The sequence below is a fragment of the Psammomys obesus genome, unplaced genomic scaffold, assembly GCF_907164565.1.
Source record: "Psammomys obesus unplaced genomic scaffold, mPsaObe1.curated_primary_1811, whole genome shotgun sequence".
NCBI lineage: Eukaryota > Metazoa > Chordata > Mammalia > Rodentia > Muridae > Psammomys > Psammomys obesus.
In genome coordinates this window covers 26,567,215-26,573,009 of record NW_026596051.1, presented here as the reverse complement: position 1 = coordinate 26,573,009, position 5,795 = coordinate 26,567,215, and the positions used below count along the sequence as shown (strand labels likewise).

Genomic DNA, 5,795 nt, shown 5'->3' with positions numbered 1-5,795 from the left:
AGAAAGAAAGAAAGAAAGAAAGAAAGGAAGAAAGAAAGAAAAAAAGAAAGAAACCTGAGGAGTAGATTTAGTTTGTAGGAGTTGATATTCCAAATAGAAGACACTAAGTTAGGTACAAACACAGGGTGATGACAAAGGGCCACAGCACACAGTTTGTAAAGAGGATCATAAGGTCACAGAGAAACTGTGCAACAGACAGAAAGCAGAAGTTTCAAAGTCCCATGAAACATTCTTGAAGCAGGAGGCACAAAAGGGTAAGAATCCCAGCAAAGGGAACTTGGAAGGGTGACTCCTGAATGAGAAAGAAGAGAAGCTCAGAAGTTCTTGACAAAAGGTAACTTAAAAAAAACCCAAAAACATATTATTTGTGTTTGTGTGTGTGTTTGTATTCAGGCTTGTATGTGGGGTGTTAATACAGGCCAAAGTTGGGCATCACGTCCCCAAGAATTGAAATTGTAAATGGTGTGAACTGCCTGATGTAGAGTCAAGGACTTAACTCCAGTTTTCTTCCAGAGCAGCAAACAATCGCAAATGCTGACCTTTCTTTCCATGCCCAAGAGGGGGCATTTTCAGACAATGAGAGGACACATCTCAGCAGAGTAGGTTCAAGAGTGTGTGTGAATGTTCTATCAGTAGGTTAGAGTGCAGCTGTGTTGAAAAGGGAAGGTTTTTTTGTTTGTTCGTTTGGTTGGTTTTTATATTTAATATAAAGGAAACAAATAAGGATACAATTGGAAACTGAGGGACATTATCATTTGATATGTAAAATCCCCTATAAGTTTATGATTTTGATCTCTTGATACTCAGGCAGAGGCCATATTTTGGAAGGTTGTATAAATTTAGGGGGGGAAACCACGATGGAGGAATTGGGTCACTGGTTAAAGTTCTTTGATGCTGTGCTATTCCTGACAATTCCCTGTCCAGTTCTCTGCCCCCAGGTCGGTTCATGAAGTGAGCTGCTCTCCTGTGCCACATAATATTCTACCCAAAAGCATGAGGCCGGCCGAGAGACCACGAGACTTGAGCCAAAGCGAATTGGTTTTTCTCTTCAGTTGTCCCTTTGGATGTTTTCTCACAACAGTGAGAAAGTAAGTAATACCCCCTGGGATTCAGAAAGGAGCATCCTGTTCTGAGATTAGACTTCTTCCCAGCACTTTTGGAAGCTGACAAGCTGACTCACTACCACAGTAACACTTGAAAATGCAGGCGAGGGGGAGAGGAATCTGAGGCATGGTGGGGATGTGGGCAGGATCTCCGCCTCTCAAAAAAAAAAAAAAAAAAAAAAAAAAAGGTGGAGAATATGGCTTGGTGGTTGGTTGAGACTTTAGAGGTTTTGATGATAAGGAAACAAGGACATTCTCTCCCGACTGCTTCTTCCATGAGGTAAAAAAGAAAGCCCCTGTGGGGAGTGGATGCATTCTCAGGGTGTCAATAAATGGTCAGAAGTTCAAACCCCAAAAAAGGTCAATTAGGGAACCAGTGTTTGTCCAAACACACCCACTGTTTAAACGAAAACTTTAAAAAAGGATGCAGCTAGGTCAGTAGCATGCTAGAAATGCCAGAGCAGAGTACCACACACTGTATGGCTCAAGCAAAGGAAGCATATTGTCTTGCAGTTTTGGAGGCTGCAAGTTCAAATCAGGCTTTCTGCATGGTTGGTTCTTCTGAGACCTCTCCATTTGCCCTTCTTCTCTGTCTTCATTAGCTGAAGAGGTCTACAGTCTGCAACCTAATTTCTAGTTTGTATAAAAACAGCCTGTGATGGATTTGAGCCCTCCCTCAATGATCTCATTTTAATTACTTCTATACAGGTAATTGGGCTACCTCCAAATACAGTTGCTTTTTGAGACACTGGGGTTAGTAGGGCTGAAACATAAGAATTGTGGGAGTCATCATGAAGTCCCAAAGTCCCTAACAGTGGGTAAACACTGAGCTGAAACTTGAGCAAGGACAGCATTTAACTAATGGACCATGGCTCCTAAGCCCTACAGAAACTGAAGTGAATGCAAAAAGATGAGAAACAGTGAAAAGACATAAGATATTACTGCCATGAGTCCGATGGCACTGCAGGATTATTAGAGCAGGAGACATTGTGCTTTCACAACTTCATATATCAAACTCAACGTTGAGTTTCTCTTCTGACTTGCATTCTTCCAGATCCTTCTTTATTGAAGTAACAAGCATCAAATTCTTTGACACACACTTGCTCAAGCTGGGAACTTCTAAGGGATCCCTCTTCCTCATCCCACATATCCCAGGGAGATTGGTTTCTTCTGCCTGCAAATGATCCATTGGATATTATGTTCTTCATCTCACATCTGACTGTGACCAGTCTCTTTCTCGCCTCAGAGTAGCTTTCAGCTCCTTTCCCAAATCCAGTCTGTCCAGTCTCCATTCATTCTCTGCACAGCAGACGGGGAAGTGGTCCAGATGCCATTTTTTTAAAGATGCAATTTCCCCAACATACCTTTGTCTTTCTCGCTACCCAGCTTGCTCTAGACACTTCCCACAGCATGTGGGCTTCTCTCTGCTTCTCCTCCTTCCACAATCACCTCGGCCTCCAACCTCCATGCTCCTTCAGTGCTTTGGTCTTCTCTGTCCTCAGCCAGTCCAAGCATTCTTCTGCCTTTGACCTTCGCAGGTCCTAAACGCTGCTGAGCCTTCAGGTCAAGGCCTCAGGACACCCTTTCCAGGAAGCCTTCCCAAATAGAAGCAGGCATATTAGATGCTTTGGGGGTGGCTGTGACAAACTAGCTGACAAGAGCAACTTTTGAAAAGCAGGGGTTGATGTGTACTTATGGCTTGGAAGTTTTTCCACCATGACAGAGAGGATATGGGGGTAGCATGAGGCAGTTAGTTTCTCTGTAACCTCAATCAGGAAGCGTAGAACAATGAGAGCTAGCGCTTGGTTCGCATTCTTTTCATTTAGATTAGGTGAAAAGGTGCTATTCATATTTGGTGGGTCTTGCTACCTCAATTAATCCAGTCAGGAAATTCCCCACAAAAAAATGTCCAATGCCATTTCTCCTAGGTGATTCTAGAGTCTATATTCACCATCTCCAGGTTGGCACGCTCCTGGCTGAACAGCACAAACGCCAGCAGATCTGAGATAAGAGAGATCTCAGAGGCTTGAAAAGACATGAACTGCCCAGCCACCAAATACAGCTTTGGAGAGTTCCTTCTAGGCCTCCTTCTCACGGGGCCAAGTATTTGCTAAAGGTGTGGTTGGAAACAATTGGTGATATTCCCCCCTCTTTGTATCCTGTAGTTCAACTTGAAGTCTTAAGAGTTTGTTAAACAAATGAACGCATGACTTCCCCAGTTTACACCCAATACCCAGTTTTTCTGAGAAGGGGAGAGAGATTCCCACATGCTGCGTCTATGCTATTGAAGTGAAAATCAACACAAAATGCTGCTCTTTCTTGGCTTCAAGATTGCTTCCCTTATCTTTGACCCTGTCCTGCTCTCCCACTTTCAATCACCCCTTTGCCATGTGTTTTCTTTCATGTTACCTCTAAGGGCAAAGCTCAAAAAGTTACTATGTAACAAGCCTTTACCTCCTTCTCCCTTGTAAAATAAAACCATATCTGCCCCCACCCCCCGCAACCATCATTTAAAAAGAGTATTGTTAATTTTTTCAAAGACATTTATTTTTTATTTATATGAATATGTGTGGGCCTACATGTGTTTATGTGCACCGAGTGTGTTCAGGGGTCTGTGGGGGTCAGAAGAGGGCATCAGATTCCCTGCAGTTAGAGTTAGAAGAGTTTGTGAGCCATCCAAGGTAGGATCTAGTATGCAAATTCAGATTCCCTCAAACACTATTCTCTCTAGACCAATGTGTTTGCTTTTGACAATAAACATGATAAATACACATGGAGCAAAGTGGTAGATGTAAGAAAAAAATATTTTTTCCCCTTCCCTGGTCTCCTTTTATGTTAATAAGCAAATAAGACATATACATATTTACACATTCATAAACATGTACACATGCATGCCCACATTTATAGACAAATCTTTATTATATCACAGAAACACAGAATGTCATGTCCTATTGCTTGCCTGGATTTTTTTCCCATAATGCTTGCATTGACAGCATTCAAAAAGCTGACTGCTGAACCAAAAACTTTTAAATGGCCTCCGGTATTCCAGTACAAAAACCACTATGGTTTGCTTAACTAGACCCATATTCATGGCCACTGAAGTGGTCTACGCCTCTGTTATGACATTAAAAGCTACAGTATACATCTTGGTGCTCACGTATCTTATGTTCAAGTGCATGCATTCTCCAAAAAGTAGACTTCCTGGGTCAAAGGGCACACAGAATACATATAGTTTGGCAAGATACTGCAGGCCAAAAAGGTTGTACCAAGTGGCACGTTCACTGTGTCTAGAATGTGGGTTTCCTGGCATTCGCATGAGTAAAACAGCTGTTTTCACTTTCTTCATTTTTTTGTTATTAATCATCAGTGACCTGGGGAAACTTTGGCTTTTAGTTCCTCTTTCTGCTAAATATAACAAAGACAGGATGAAATGAATTCAAAATGGAGCCTGTAACCCTTGATCTCTGGGAAGTCACTTGATTTTTGAGCTCTCTCCTTTTGTACTTTATCTTTCTAAAAGATGCCCAGCACTGTCTCTGACATGAACTCAGTGGCTGGCTCTTTGATCACCTTCCCCTGAGGGGGGAGTAGTCTTACCAGGCCACAGAGGAAGACAATGCAGCCTGATTGTCTCCTGATGAGACCTGATAGGCTAGGGTCAAATGGAAAGGGAGGAGGACCTCTCCTATCAGTGGATTATGGGAGAGGGGCATGGGAGAAGAAGAGGAAGGGAGCATGAGGGGATGAGAGAGGGGCTACAGTTGGGATACAGTGTGAATAAACTGTAATTAATAACAATATAAAAAATAAATTAATTTAAAAAAAAGAGCCCAGCAATGGAGCCTGACATGCTTTGAAAACTACATCTGTACCCAAACTGAACATTTCTTCCAGCCATAATATACTGCTATGATATGACTGGGGCCTGGTTCCCTACATTTTTTCATCTGAAAAAAAAAAAGAACCACTTATGATAGTGAAACAATACGGCTGCCTAAGACCTGAACTGCCACAGCACCAATAGACATGATATTATGGGAAGAGGAAATCTCCTGGGACTCTACCCCTAAACAAAAAACTACAGGCAACTAATGACTGCTGAGAGAGGGAGATCTAATTTTCCCCAGGGAGGAACTCCTACCTGGCTATACAATACAAATGTAAATAAAAATATTTATTGAATATATAAATATAAAAATATTCCAGGTCAGCCTGGAATCATATTCATACAAGAAACAATAAACTGACTCAGCAGGTTTTATTTATATATTTGTGTGTGTGCATATAAAACAAAACAACAATAAGTATAATAATAGTAATAATGATAAAGAGACCATGAATTTGGGATGGAGTGAGGTGGTGGTTAGAGGGGTTGGAAGGAGGGAGGGGGATGATGTAATTATATTGTTTTCAATAATACATTTTATTTAACTTCATAAATCATAAAATATTTTAAAATGTTTTCTACAATTTATTCATTTTATATCCTTATTGTAGCCCCTCCTTCATTTCCTTCTGGTCCCACCCTCCCTCCCTCTTCTCCTAATCCCCTTCCCCTAGTCCACTGAAAGGGAAGTCCTCCTCCCCTTACTGACAGTATCAGGTCATGACCTGGGATTCTATTTCTAGCTGATTCAAAGAGCTGCATGTTTCTCCTCCCACATCCTGAAACTAAGCAAAACTCAATCTCCT

At 41.6% G+C, this 5,795-nt stretch overlaps 1 long non-coding RNA gene across 1 annotated transcript; it reads left to right on the top strand.

The window, feature by feature from the left end:
- LOC129689071 (uncharacterized) lies at positions 1-3,598 on the top strand. The gene is made up of 3 exons (XR_008722031.1): positions 1-334; positions 925-1,088; positions 3,032-3,598. It is a non-coding gene; the product is annotated as an uncharacterized LOC129689071 (long non-coding RNA).
- Positions 3,599-5,795: the final 2,197 nt, after the last annotated feature.